Source organism: Drosophila navojoa, chromosome X (assembly GCF_054131105.1).
Source record: "Drosophila navojoa isolate 15081-1374.11 chromosome X, UAZ_NAV_1.0, whole genome shotgun sequence".
In the NCBI taxonomy this organism is placed as follows: domain Eukaryota; kingdom Metazoa; phylum Arthropoda; class Insecta; order Diptera; family Drosophilidae; genus Drosophila; species Drosophila navojoa.
In genome coordinates, this window is record NC_142895.1 from 17,229,070 (window position 1) to 17,242,500 (window position 13,431).

Below are 13,431 nucleotides of genomic sequence, written 5' to 3' on the forward strand. Positions count from 1 at the left end.
ACCCTCCAATTCAAGATATTGTCCTTAGGAACCTTGGCAATGTGAGGGGCGTGAGGCGTGTAACTGTAAGTCACACTCAGCCGAGATGAGCGGTGTGACACCGCCACGTGATTGAATGTGCCCCAAAGACCCGAGCTGACAAAACTGACAACACACCGAGAGCATTGGCTGAGGACTGAGGACTGACCAGAGCAAATTTGATTCGGAAATGAGTGGTTCGCGAGTGGCGGGGCTGAGGGCAATGCTTGTGCACATTTTCGGGGCCATGGGGCCTACAATAAACAATTTGTAGCGCCTGAATGCACAAATCTTGCGTCGTTAAAAATTAACTGCAGAGCAGAGCAGAGTCCACAATGGCCAGAGACTCGCAATGACTTGAGACAAGAGCAAAAGACCGACTGAGGATCGGTGCCGCTTGCCATGCGCTCGTCTCCCGTCTGAAGTGCGGCGAGCGCGGGAGAACGTTGCCGCATTGCATAATTTGCATTTCGATTCGATTGGAACGTTCGCTGGCTTTTTAGAGGCGCGTGTCCGCCGACACTTTTTCGTGATTTACCTGATTTGCTTGGGCCGCCGAGACCAGGCGGGCGGATGGGCGAGCGGGGGAGTTTTGCCCGTTCGTTCGGTTCTAGGAAATCACAATAAAAATTAACCAAATTCGTTATAGTAAACGTCGTCCGATGTCGATGACGCTGTCGCAGTCGCAGTCACTGATCTTCAACGGCACCTTGCCAAAGCCAGCCCAATTCCACGTACGTGACACGATCGCAAAACTGTTTGCTTTGACTTTGAGTCTCAGTTGGAGTTTGGCTTGAGTTGGAGTTTGAGCCGCGATTCGATCTGCCTCGGGCTTAATGCACTGGGCAAGACCGTTGCAATGGCCCGAGCGAAATGCATCCACGTTGTGGCCTTTTGATTGATTTGACTATGCCAAATCTCTGACCAGTTCAATGGGCCAATGCAAATTCAAATTCTTGTGACAAATCAATTGTAAGCGCGCGTAGACGCTGCGATTTATCTACGAATATACTAGTTCACAAAAGCTGTGAATGCCAAATTTCTCATTTAATGTAATAACAGAGGATCGAAAGCATAGAGAATATAGAAATACAAATATGTATGTATGTATAACTCACCTTATACTAGGAATTGGACTGATTCAATGAATTGAAATGAGTTTGTTGTACGTCAATGCTCCTACTCCAGCTTCAAGTTTCTATCACTGTGTTCTATTTAAATGCAAACAAATTGGATGGTATGTTTCTTTTCGTACTTTAACTGCACGTGGTTCGGTTTCTAGGGCTACCAGTAGTTCCAGCTAAAGCGCCAGTTCCACTTCCAGTTCCATGCCAAGTTCCGTTTGCTGCTCATACTGCATCTAGTTCTAGCCCGATATGCAGCTCATCCACTTTTGATTTTGCTGGCTCCAGTTCCAGTTTGAATTCCGATTCCAGCTACAGCTCCAGCTCCAGTTCCAATTGCACCTTCGCATGTCACCCTGAAAACGTGATCAACTGAAGTAAGCCGTTCTGATAACAGGCAGCAGCTATGTATGCTGGCCCCAGTTCAAGTTCCAGTTCAAGCTGTCAGGTATTCCGACAACCAATTAAACCGCACACACATAAATATTATTATATATAATATTAATAAGTTCTTTATTTTTCCCTCTCTCCATCTCTTTAATTTTTTTTCTGTAAACAAGTAAGCAAATCTGTCAACTCAATCAACCAAGCCCCTTAGCCAACCACGCCGCCTCCTCCCTTTTACCTTCTAGGTGAGCCTGGGCTGCTGCTGCTGCTGCTGCAACAACAAGCTGGAGCGAGCTCCAGTGGCTCCCCCCGGCTCTTTGGTTTCAGCTTCTTTTGCTGCCAGAGCTATTTATGCATGCAAAACACGCTCGGCTGCAGTTGTTGTTGTTGTTGTTGTCGGCGGTTTGTTGTGGCCCGGCTCGTGTTGAGCAACGCGCGTCAGCATCATAAAAATGTCATTCAGTGCAAGGGCTGGGTCCTGCCACCATAGCCATAAGAGGAAGGCAGCAGGCCAGAGAAGGGGGGGCCCTGCGCACCGTGGGCGGCAGCACAAACGCTGCGCTTCGCTTTGCGATTCACGCTTTTGCTCCACTGTGCGCAGTCGCCGTCGCCGTCGCCGTTGAGGCAGCTCGTCACAGGCATCAGGCAGCGGGCAGAATGAACGATTTGTGTGTTTTAGATTAAAATCAAAATAAAGCTCAAAGCGGCCGACACTGCGGCTCTGGGCAGGTACCCCTGTACCTGTTGCCTGCCTGCCCGCCGAGCCCTCCACTGGCCAATCGCCTCAACAATAGCGGCATCTCTGTCACTCAGCATGTGCGTGTGTGTGTGTGTGTGTGTGTGTGTGTGTGTGTGATTTGTCAAAACTGTTACGATCGCCAAATTGCAGATAAGCTACGGCTCGAAAGCAACTCCAGAAGAATCCAAGCCGCCTCTATATAAATATATAAAATTTGTATACCCCGTGTCAATACAGCGCGTGATAATGTGTATGCCAAATGGCACTGCATAAGCAACAGAGAGTTTCAGGAAGTACTATCATATATTTTTTACATATTTAAGCAAGCAAACATAACAGATTTTAATCTATATTTTAATCATCATTTACAGGGTATTCCATACAACATTTTAATATATATGTAAATCAATTAACTTGTTCAGGTAAGTACTTATAAGTAATAATCGCTTTAATCCATAATTCATCATTTTTACAGGGTATGTTGTAGAGCAGCATTCTCGATTCAGTTACCTATTCGCCTGGTATTTAGTTCGTATATACTTTTATTTATTTATTACAATTAAAAGCAATTCAATTTCAACTATATAGATTTCAACTTTCTTTTACAGGGTATCTCACAGTGCAGCATTCATCGTCGCCTGCTCCCCATGCCGTACAGCTATTGTGTTCATTTAAAGTTTCGTCATAAACTTATTGAAGATCTTAATATCGCATCGCATTCAAATTTGTTGGAACTTTCGCAGCTAATTGGCCAGGCGCTGGCAATCAAAAGCTGATCGCTACGACGGCCCTATCTCTAGCCGAGCATCGCCGCAGCCCTCTTGATTGGCCCCGTTCCTGTTGTCGTTGACTTGTGTGTCAATAATGTCAAACAGAATGTCAACAGGCGCGTCGCCACGCGTCAGACACATCGCTCTATCGCACCAGCACCCGTAGTCGTAGCCGTAGCCGTACCCGCACCCACGTCGCCTTCAGCCACGGCACGATCGCTGGGTGCCCGGACCCAGGCACAGCCGAAGGCCCAGACACAGACACAGACACAGACGCAGATCGAGAGCAGCATTTGGATGGTCGTTGGCTCGTTGGCTCTCTCATTAACATAATAAGTAAAGTCAACAATGAAAATTGTTGTCTAAACAAGAGGCGCGCGCAGCGTTTTCAATGAACGCCGCTGAATGCAGCGCTGCAGAATTTATTGAGGCTGTGGTAAATATTCGGGGCCCGTTCAAAAGAAATCAAACAGAACGCGGCAAGTAATTTGTTTATTTGGCCCAGGGCAATAAAATGAGTAAGCAGCAGTGAAAGTCTCAGCCAGCGCAATCCGATTCGACTCTACAATATCGACAAAAGGCCAGAAAAAAGACAACAACAACAACAGCAAAACAAAATAAAACACCTAAAAGAACAGGCGCCAACAAGTTGAGAATCAACTAGAATGAACTACATATGTATATCAAAACTGATCCACAGCAGACATTGAATATAGAAGGAAGTACATCAAATTGAAAGCTGAACAACTATATAAATCATTCAAGAAATTAATTGAGTTAAACATTAATTAGCAATATCAACTTATATATAAATGCTACGCTGACTATGTGGATATATTGATAGGCAATTTATATGTAGATCCTATAGTAAACATACTTCCGTTACTTGATCAATATATATGTACCTCTGCTATGTTTCTATTCAAATGGATATACATAATGATAAAGAAAAACTCTATTTTGATATCATACAAGACATACTTTAGTTACTTTATATATGTACATACATACATATACATATCTCTTCTAACTGTATTCCTGCTTGCCTTTGTTGTGAGCCTCTATACTCTGCACATCATCAGAATAGCGCAGCCTTGAGATTCACAGTCAACTTTGACTATTTTGAAAATAGTACTTTCTAAATTATTCAATCAATGGTATTACACTTTATTTGCTATTAGATTCTGTTAAAAGTCGGTTAATTTAAAATTTGCGTCTATGTCGTCTCATAAATTATATAAAATATTTATTAAACATACATAACTACATAACAAATGGTTTATAAAAGAAAAATATATAATATCTAATGCATGAATTCAATGTTTGCAAGGAACACAAAAATACAATTTTGGAATCGTAATACGATCAGTAAAATAATATTTATTATTTGCAGTGCCTCATATTAACTCTAATTTGATATATATACATATTTATTGTGAATTTGGCCAAGACTGTTTACAAGTTTCTGTTTTAAATTAGGAGATCTTGGGTCTCCTCTCAAGGACGCTTTGATTCTGAATAAACAATGTCGAAGATCGGTTGGTGAGAGCAAAGGCTTTAAAATAAGTTTCGAAAGAGAAAGCCTTAGCTACCATCTATCAGTCATTCATAAAGGAATTCCCAGGCTTCACATTATAAATAAATATAAATATCCCAAAATACTTCACTCAAGAGTTTTACTCTGCTATCAATTTTTCATTAGTGTGAGAGAATAGAACATGTTCTAGTAAATAACTATAATTGTTAGGCGATTCATAATAGAACCACAGTAAATCTCATAATCAATGGCAATCGATTAATTTCCCATGCTGCCCAATGATCCAGCCAATGCAACAAATTCAAGAACTAACAAAAATGAGGCAACAGAAAAACAAGATGAGAAAAGGGTAAGATACAATATGGACTGGGTCACGTTCGTAGCTCCATTGCTGCGAGTTATTGGAAGAGCAGAGAGGAGAGCGCATTGTGTGCAGTGATTCGATGATTATTTTCATAGAATTCGTATAGACTCGATGCAGATGGATGGATAGATAGGCCACTGCTGGCCATGTCCAATGTTGACAAATCGCTTGTAATAAGTCAAAACAAAGAGAAAGAACTGCGTCGACTCCTCGAAGGTTTTTCTCGGGCATGGATTTATGGATGGGACGCCTTTCTTTCCCATTTCCCATTTCTCCCTCTCTCTCTCTCTCTCTCTCTCACACACTCTTTGATCACACAGGATCGTTACAACTGTAAACGCAGCAGGCCGGGCGGCACTTTCACTTTTCACTCCACTCTCTACACATCTTGGCCAAAAAAAGGCACTGAACGCGCCTCAACCGCTCTTAGCCTAATGAGCTGCTTTACCTGCCCATTAGAATGCGAGGCCAACAAATTAGTTGGAAAACTCAGGCAAATCGATTTGATATCGATAGCCATGCCACAACGTGTTGCAAGTAGCCAGCCAGTCAGCCTGCCAGCCAGCGCACATGAGTTACGAGCTCAAGAACTCGCTGGCCTCATCAAATTACAGAGCGGCAGTGGGAGCGGCAGCGGGAGCGGAGGCGGGGGCTAGGCCTAGTTGTAGTCGAGGCGTTTAACACAGCAGTCAAAATGCGCAGCAGGTTGCATGCCCCTTGCTTGCCAGTGTTTGTGCCTCTGCTGCTGCCTCTGCCGCTGCCTCTGCCTCAATCCCTGCTCTTGCCGCATTTCTGTCTGTTGTGGTTTTTTGTATTTTTGTGTTTTTTACTCTTTTGTGTTGTTGCTGTTGTTGTTGTTTATCAGACGCTGGTGGTCCCATCCGCATAGCAGCCAAATTTTTGATTTATTTAGCCCGAATGTGCACCTTTTGAGTCGTCTGCTGATGCTGCTGCTGCTGCTGGTGCTGCTTGTGCCGCCGTCCCCTCGTCTAAATTTAGCGTCCGCTGTTGTTCACACCTCGCTGGCCGCAGCTAAACAGCGACAGACAGCGACAAATTCGTTACATGCCCCCCGGGCGGCGTTACCTGCCTCGCAACACCTTCGCATTGTTTAACAGCAAAATGCAATAATTGTACGTAATCCCCAAGTGCCCCATCCTGGTGCACGGCCACAGATCGCGTCGTGTCTTAGCGCCTGCGCCCTGCCCCTCCACTGCTGCGCACTGTGGCACTGCACTGCGCCGAGCATCGCTTGTTGCGTATTGACAACAATCAAGTGTTTAGATTTTGCATTTTCATGTCCAGGCTCTCAAGGCAGTTGCCTCAGTCTCTGCCGCTGCCGCTGCCGCTGCCACTGCCGCTGCCTCTGCCTCTGCCTCGCTGCTGCTGTTTGCATTTTGTAAGCATTAATTTAAGAAAACGATCCTCAATGTTGGCATGACTTTGGCCTGCGTGCCTGCGTGGGACTGTCTCGAATGCTTTAATGCCCATGCCTCTGAAGTGCTTTTGCCAGCATTACGACTCGATTGTTGATATTCATTCAGCCGGGAGTCGCATTGATCTTGGCCAACGAGATTCTAGAAAGAGAAGTGTAGAAATATTTATTTTTACTTACTATGAATACTAAATACTATGAGTATTAAATATTATACAATATACTATGAATTATTTATTACTCAATGATATTTATATTTAATTAACTGATCAATGGGTCTCAATGCTCTGATTTTAAAGACTGCCTAAAATACAATAATATTTTTACATTATTTTTACAATAAATATTTTTATATTTTTAAATATTATTACAGATTTATTATTATTTATGAATAATTAATTTATTAATTAGCAATTTATTGAAAATGTGTTCTTTTATTCATATTTTTAAAAATGTTTTCATACATATATTTAAATTAATCTTATTTTATATATTTAGAATAATCTTAGATCTACATAAAAAAAAAACAAGTCAATAATTCTCTGCTTAATCAAATTAAAATTTAAATATTAAACATATCTATTGAAAATTCAAGCATAATCAGTTAGTGAATGGCGAATATATTGGCATAACGAACCACCTTCCCACCCACTCGCACTCCCACTCCAAATCCCACAACATGCAACATTGTGGCACAGACCGCACTCATAGGTCGAGCCGCACAGCTCAGGCCCTGAGACTCAATGCGGAATGACCTGTGTTTGGCTTAGATTTCGATACGGCTGATGTTGGTGGTTGCTGCGATGACACTGTCCCACCGCTGGGCTGCCGCTGCTGCTGCCGCTGCTACTGGTGCTGGTGGTGGTGGTGTCGTGAGGGGTGGGGGCAAACTCAATCTGGATGCGAATGCGAATGGTTTACGCTCCATATGCCACGTGCGTAGACAAAAGTCATCTAAAAATTGAAGACATTGCCGTGGCAAAGCGACGGCCGAATGTAAAACCAAGTCAAATTCCTGGTATAAAATTCATTGAAAAATTTTATGCAACATAAATTTTGCGTGCAGGATTTGGAACAGCCGCCTGCTGGCCGACGACTCAATCACATGCAAGTGGGCCGAATGGGGGCTGCCTGGCCTCTGTGTGTGGCTGTGGCTCTGCCTCTGCCTGTTGGTGTGGGTGAGCTCGGTGCGTGTGTCATTTCAATTTTAAAGCCAACAAGCGGTCCTTGCCTCAGAAAAGCACCAAAAAAGAAAGGAAAAAAAACAACAACAACAACAACAACATGAAGTAGCAGCAAAAGAGGCAACAAAAACCGCCCTCGAACCGTTTAAGAAGCAGCTCCTGGGCAGGGCGCAAGCATTTTGGGTCCTGTCCTTTCGTCCTGGCCGGTCGCTGGGCCTTTGTCGTTGTTGGTTTTTATAGCTTTTTGATTTGCCATTTCTGGTGGCAAATGATCAAAAATTGAATGAAATTGTTATTTTTCAAGTGGAACATGTCCTTTTTTTAGTGCCCCTCCCCGGAGGGGGGCGAAGCTGCTTGTACTTGTATGTACTCGTGTCCTGTGTTGCGGGTTGTTATCCTTAATAAGGGGCATCACGTCTTTGCATGCAGCATGCGCTGCACTTACCAAATATCCACATCCCCATTCACATGCTCATCATCATCATCATTATCGTGGACATCATCGTCATCATCATTATCTGGCAGGTCGCTGCTTCTGCACTCCTTTTGGGGAAAATTGAAAAATTTCCAAGCGATAAAATTTTATCATACGCAACGACAAATGGGTCCAAAGGATTTCGCCTGTGCAGGTGGAGCATGGGCGTGGCACTCGACATTTGCCGACTGTAAAAATAAAATAATTAAAATATTTGCCCAAATTATATATGTATGTATATATGTATGTGTGCTGTGTGTAAATGCGTGTGTGTGTGTGTGTGTGTGTGTGTGTGAAGTGCTTTTTCCTGGTTGCCAAAGGCAGCTGCAAATGGCAAAGACACTTGCCACATATGTACATGTATGTCGACTAGCTTGAGCATATGGAAATCCGCTCGCCGTCTTGCCACAAATATTAATTATGAATTTATGTGTCAATACTTATTGGCAATAAAGCCAAGCAGGCGACCGGGCAACCCTCCGATATTAGACGCTCTGAAGCGTCCCTAATGAACTTTTATTATCAAGCCGAAGCGTCAAGCGAGGGCGAGTGCGAATGTGAGTGCGAGTCCGAGTGCTGGAAGGCACACATGTGGCATGCAACATGACGAGGCCCGGCACAGACATGGCTGCCTAGCCGAGCTGCTTATCGAACAATTATTAAACCACTTTCGTCAATGAGAACAGACTAAGTTACTCACGATGCCCGTAGAGTTTTCTTAGCTCATCAAAATGTCGCTTGAGTAGCAATCGAATCGAAGCATGAATCGGTGCATATATGATTCAGACTGATTTTGTATAAGATCGCAATTAGGCTAATGGTTCAATTCAAACATGATTCACAAGAATTCATTCAACAATAATCACATCAACATCGCATACTAAAAGCAGCTGAGCTGTCAATGCAAATGTAGGTCTATGACTATATACATACATATGTATGTATTTACATATAGTATGCATCTCTAAGTATGTATGTATTCTCTGTCATTAATGTTGTTCGATTATCCTGCTCATCTGCCGAGTTCTCGCTTTGAGCACTTCGCGTCTCCTTCTCTAGCGGCAGCTGCGACACTTTGTCTCCTGAAAGGAAGCAAAGGTGGGGGGCAAGCCAAGGTAAGGTTAGGGCATCGACTAGTCAAGTGTTTCATCAAATTTTACGAAACGAAAATAAATACATATAAAAAAAAAGAGAGAAAAAAAACGTAGCAATTTTTAATTGCTCCCGTTTGAAGTTGCCTAAGCGATTCGAGGGTGGGGCATGGGGCTGGATCGGTAAGCGGGGCCTGGCCGACATTTAGCGTATGTGTGCGTGTGTGTGTGTGTGTGTGTGAGTGGATTTTTATTGTATTTTGTGTGGCGGCCGCTTGGCCGGCTTGTTGGCCATGTTTTATGAGTTTCGTTTCCATTGAAAACCCCAAAGAGCCGAAAGAAACAAAAATTATTTGTAAACGGCGGCTGTGACAATTTTGTTTTTGTTTTTGCCTTTTTATTTTTTTTTGGTTTCTGTCTCCGTTGGCGTTCCGTGGAAGTTTGTAGACGTCGCCACTAAAACAAAACCAAACCGAGAAAACCAAAAACAAAAATTAATTGGAAATTTTTATGTCTCAAACATGTTGTAAGCGCGGCAGCAACAAGGCGCAAGTTCGAGGTTAATTGTTTGATTTTCTAACAACAAAAATATAAAAAATAAATATAAATAATTTTTAAGGCCAATCTCAAGAGGAAAGCGCTACCTGCAGCCCACAGGAAATGTTTGCTTTTTTTTTGTTTTTGATATTTATTTTGTTTTTGTTACAAATTTCTCGAGTCGCGTTTCCGGGCTGGGCCGAGCCGGGCGCTTCATTGTAAGCGGCAAGTGGCAACTGGAATTTATGGCCTACATGCCGCAAATTAATGGCACACAAAATTGTTAGCCCATTGCCAGCGAGTTGACAGAAATATGTATGCATATGTATAAACATACATACATTCATACAGCAGACATGCATATGTATTTGTCAGGCTTATGCAGATCTGCGACCCACGGCTTACTCACCAATTTGATATGCTCACATCCGAAACTCTTTCGTCTGTCAACTTTTCACTTGAATTATTGACGACAGAAAGAGCTTTTCGATTTGTTTACAGTGCCGATATATGAAGCGTTGCGTGTGCGGCATGCAAAGATAGCGCAACTGCCACACATTCGATATTCACTTTGTGACGTCAAGAAAGCGGCATTATTTCTTAATCAATATTAGCTTAAAATGTTTTATTGATTTTAATTGCTATGCAAATTAATTGAATGTGCAAAATAATGGCATTAGCTAAAATCGATATAAGCTACGTTTATTTAATATATTTTATTTGAGTTTTATTTATATATATGTTTTGATATTAAAAAAGTATTTGTTTCTCTTGTGGCTAATAGAAATAGAGGGATATTTTTAGGTACCATACAAATACGTCTTTAATTGAAAATAGAATAAGAAGTTCTATAAGAACCTATTCAATTTTAAACAAAATATAAAATATATTTACAAATTATGTAAATAAATAATATAATATTTTTTTATATAATAATATTTTTGTTTATATTATACAAAAAAATTTCATTATGTTTTGTATTATCTGTATTATTATTTTTCTTTAATTTTTATTTTTGTTTTATATTATGTTATAACATAATATAATTACAAATGATGTAAATAAAAAATATAATATTTTGTGTGTATTGATTATTTTTTGTATTATCTGCATTAATATTTTTCTTTAATATTTATTAATTTAAAATATATAATATTTTGTGTTTTATATAATAATATTTTTATTTAAATTATTTAAAAAAAAATTTTATTGATTTTTTTTTTTTTTTTTTTTTTTTTTTTGTATTATCTGCATTAATATTTTTCTTTAATATTTATTTATTTATTTTTTATATTATGTTATGAACGCTTTTGCCTTTTCAAAAACAAAAATATAATTACAAATGATGTAAATAAATAATATAATATTTTGTGTTTTATATAATAATATTTTTATTTATGTTATTTTAAAAAATTTTATTTATTATTTTTTGTATTATCTGCATAATTATTTTTCTTTAATATATATTTATTTTTTTTTTTTTTTTATTATGTCTTTTGTCTTTTGTCTTTTTCTGAGTAGTTCATATTTTGAACCACAACTAAGCTCTAATATATTTGACTTTATTTAATTTTATTTGATGTTGAAGGCCAATAAAGTGTTATATTGATCAAAAAATGATTTTCTTTTAATATATTATTGTATAGTGCATTGTGAAATGGGAATTTACATTATTATTATATATTTATTATATTTGTGTTCCAATGCCACTTTATTTAAAAAGTGTCATCTCTTTCTCTGGATCAATTGGAAACACTTTATTATTCAATAACCTGCGATAACGATGTGCTTTTCTATCGACTAGGCAGCTCTGCACTCGATTAGGCGTCACTTTCTGAATAATCTATATAATCGAACTGGAAAAAAATTGTCGCAGCACATAACCAACGCAAGCTTTGAGAGAGTCGGTGCTCGATTCTAAGTGTCCTAAAAATAAAAAGTGAAATTGTGATTGTGAAATCTGATCAGCCAAGAATTTACAGATTTGCCGCGCCAGCTTGTAGGTGGCAGGTAAGTTTATATACATACATAGTTTTTGCAATAATAATTCTTAAGTAAATATACACAATGTGCAAAATTATGCCTTTGTTCATCGATGGCAGACATAAGCACACACACACGCATACATGCATACATGTAAAAAAAAAGTGTCTCAGCACGAGGTATTTGGTGAAACCAAAGCGAAGCTTTATTTACACTCGCTCGCAATCATTGATATGCGATATGCAAAATTATTGGGTCGGGATAAACAGAAATCAAGTCAATAATAGATCGATGCGTTTGTTTATGGAAGCATATGGAAGGGAAAGCAAATTCTACTTGCATGCATACATATGTACATTCATATATGAGACAATGTATGCGTGAGTGTGTGTGTGTGTATTAATGTATGACTGTATGGCTGTGACGGTGACTGCGTCTATGACTGTGTGTGTGACTGTAGCGCCGTCAATTTAGCGTGCCAGCTTAATGGCGCCAATGTCCACGTATGTGTGTCGTCTATTAGTACATCATGATGCTGTTGCAACGCCAGGCCGTGCCTCGTCTTACAAGCTGAATCTGAATTCGAATCCGAAGCCGAATCCCTAGGCCAATTGCAATTCCAGTCACCTCGTCTTGTCCCCTGTCAGCCAGTTTAGCCACGTGCGCTGCCTGGGAGGAGGAGTAGGAGCCGGCGGCTTTCGGTGGTTTCCTGTCGCCAGTGGCTAAATACTGCTCGGAGCACCCAAAAAGGCGACGAATACTCGATAGTCGGACAAGCTGATCAAACAGTTTAGCTATTTAGCATAAAGTGCCATCCATGGCTGAGCGGGTCCATCGATTGCCATAGGCAAGAGAATCGAGTCCTCTTCAGTCATTGGAAATTTATTGGGAATTCGAATTGCTGAATTCTAGATGAATTCCCTGAAGTATGCGAAAGTTTTGTGATCTGTCCTTGCACCTTTCTTCGCTTGAAAATAATAATAAATACATTTCCAGGTGCATATCGTATGATAGTGAAAATAATTGACAGCTGCATCAAAATGACATTTGAGCCAATTCGCACATGGAAGCAGCTTAAATAGATTGGATAATGGATCTGGACAGGGACTGAAAACTAGTGCAATATAGACACAGAACATAATCTTGTCGGTATGCCCGATTGTTTATAATGCAGGGTATCAAAGCGTTTCATGTTGCTTTTGTGAATGACTTGAAGTTGGTTTGGCTGCGTTGGGTTTCGTTGGTTGTCCGATTGTCCGACTGTCTGGCTGGCTGTTTGGGCGAACCGTGGACCTCGGCAGCAGCTACTAGTTGTTGCGATTGTTTATTTAAGTTGCGCTCTTCCGGCTGCAGCCTGGCTTTATGGTTATGGATACAGATACAGATACAGATACACACAGTAGCCAGGCAGTCAGGCAGGCCCAAACAGAGACCAGACCTGTAGCTGTAGCTGTAGCTGTGACTGTGACTGAGACTGGCTGTGGCTGTGGCTGGACAGAGAGCAACAGTAGCAATGAATTTGCATGTAGTACATGAAAACCGTGATCTCCAATTTGTTGACTCTGTCGCTGTTGGCTGCAGCCAGTCGAATAAAGCGGAGTCGCATCCCATCGCTGTGCTGGCGAATTGAATCGCATACAGGGCTCCGATCTGGGAGCACCGTACTTGGGCTACATGCCAAAAAGTTTGTAACATTATTTTAAGGTGCCGGCTGGGGATTGCCGTGCCGCAGCCCCCACCACCGCCACCACCTTAGCCACCGCCACTGCCCCTGCTGCTTGCTGCTT

The 13,431-nt window shown here is 41.0% G+C and overlaps 1 protein-coding gene and 1 long non-coding RNA gene across 3 annotated transcripts in view; one reads left to right on the forward strand and one right to left on the reverse strand.

Moving 5' to 3' along the window:
- Nucleotides 1-7,395: 7,395 nt before the first annotated feature.
- LOC149090657 (uncharacterized) lies at nt 7,396-10,168 on the reverse strand. Its single transcript, XR_016197410.1, has 2 exons — nt 10,071-10,168; nt 7,396-8,221 (listed from the first exon to the last, which is right to left on the reverse strand). It is a non-coding gene; the product is annotated as an uncharacterized LOC149090657 (long non-coding RNA).
- A 1,356-nt stretch (nt 10,169-11,524) lies between these two features.
- Nucleotides 11,525-13,431, forward strand: part of LOC149090658 (uncharacterized) — a 50,227-nt gene continuing 48,320 nt past the window's right edge. For both annotated transcript variants that reach the window (XM_089264516.1, XM_089264517.1), the window contains exon 1: nt 11,525-11,671. The gene's annotated coding sequence lies outside the window, so the exon portion shown is untranslated. The remainder of the gene's footprint in view (nt 11,672-13,431) is intronic.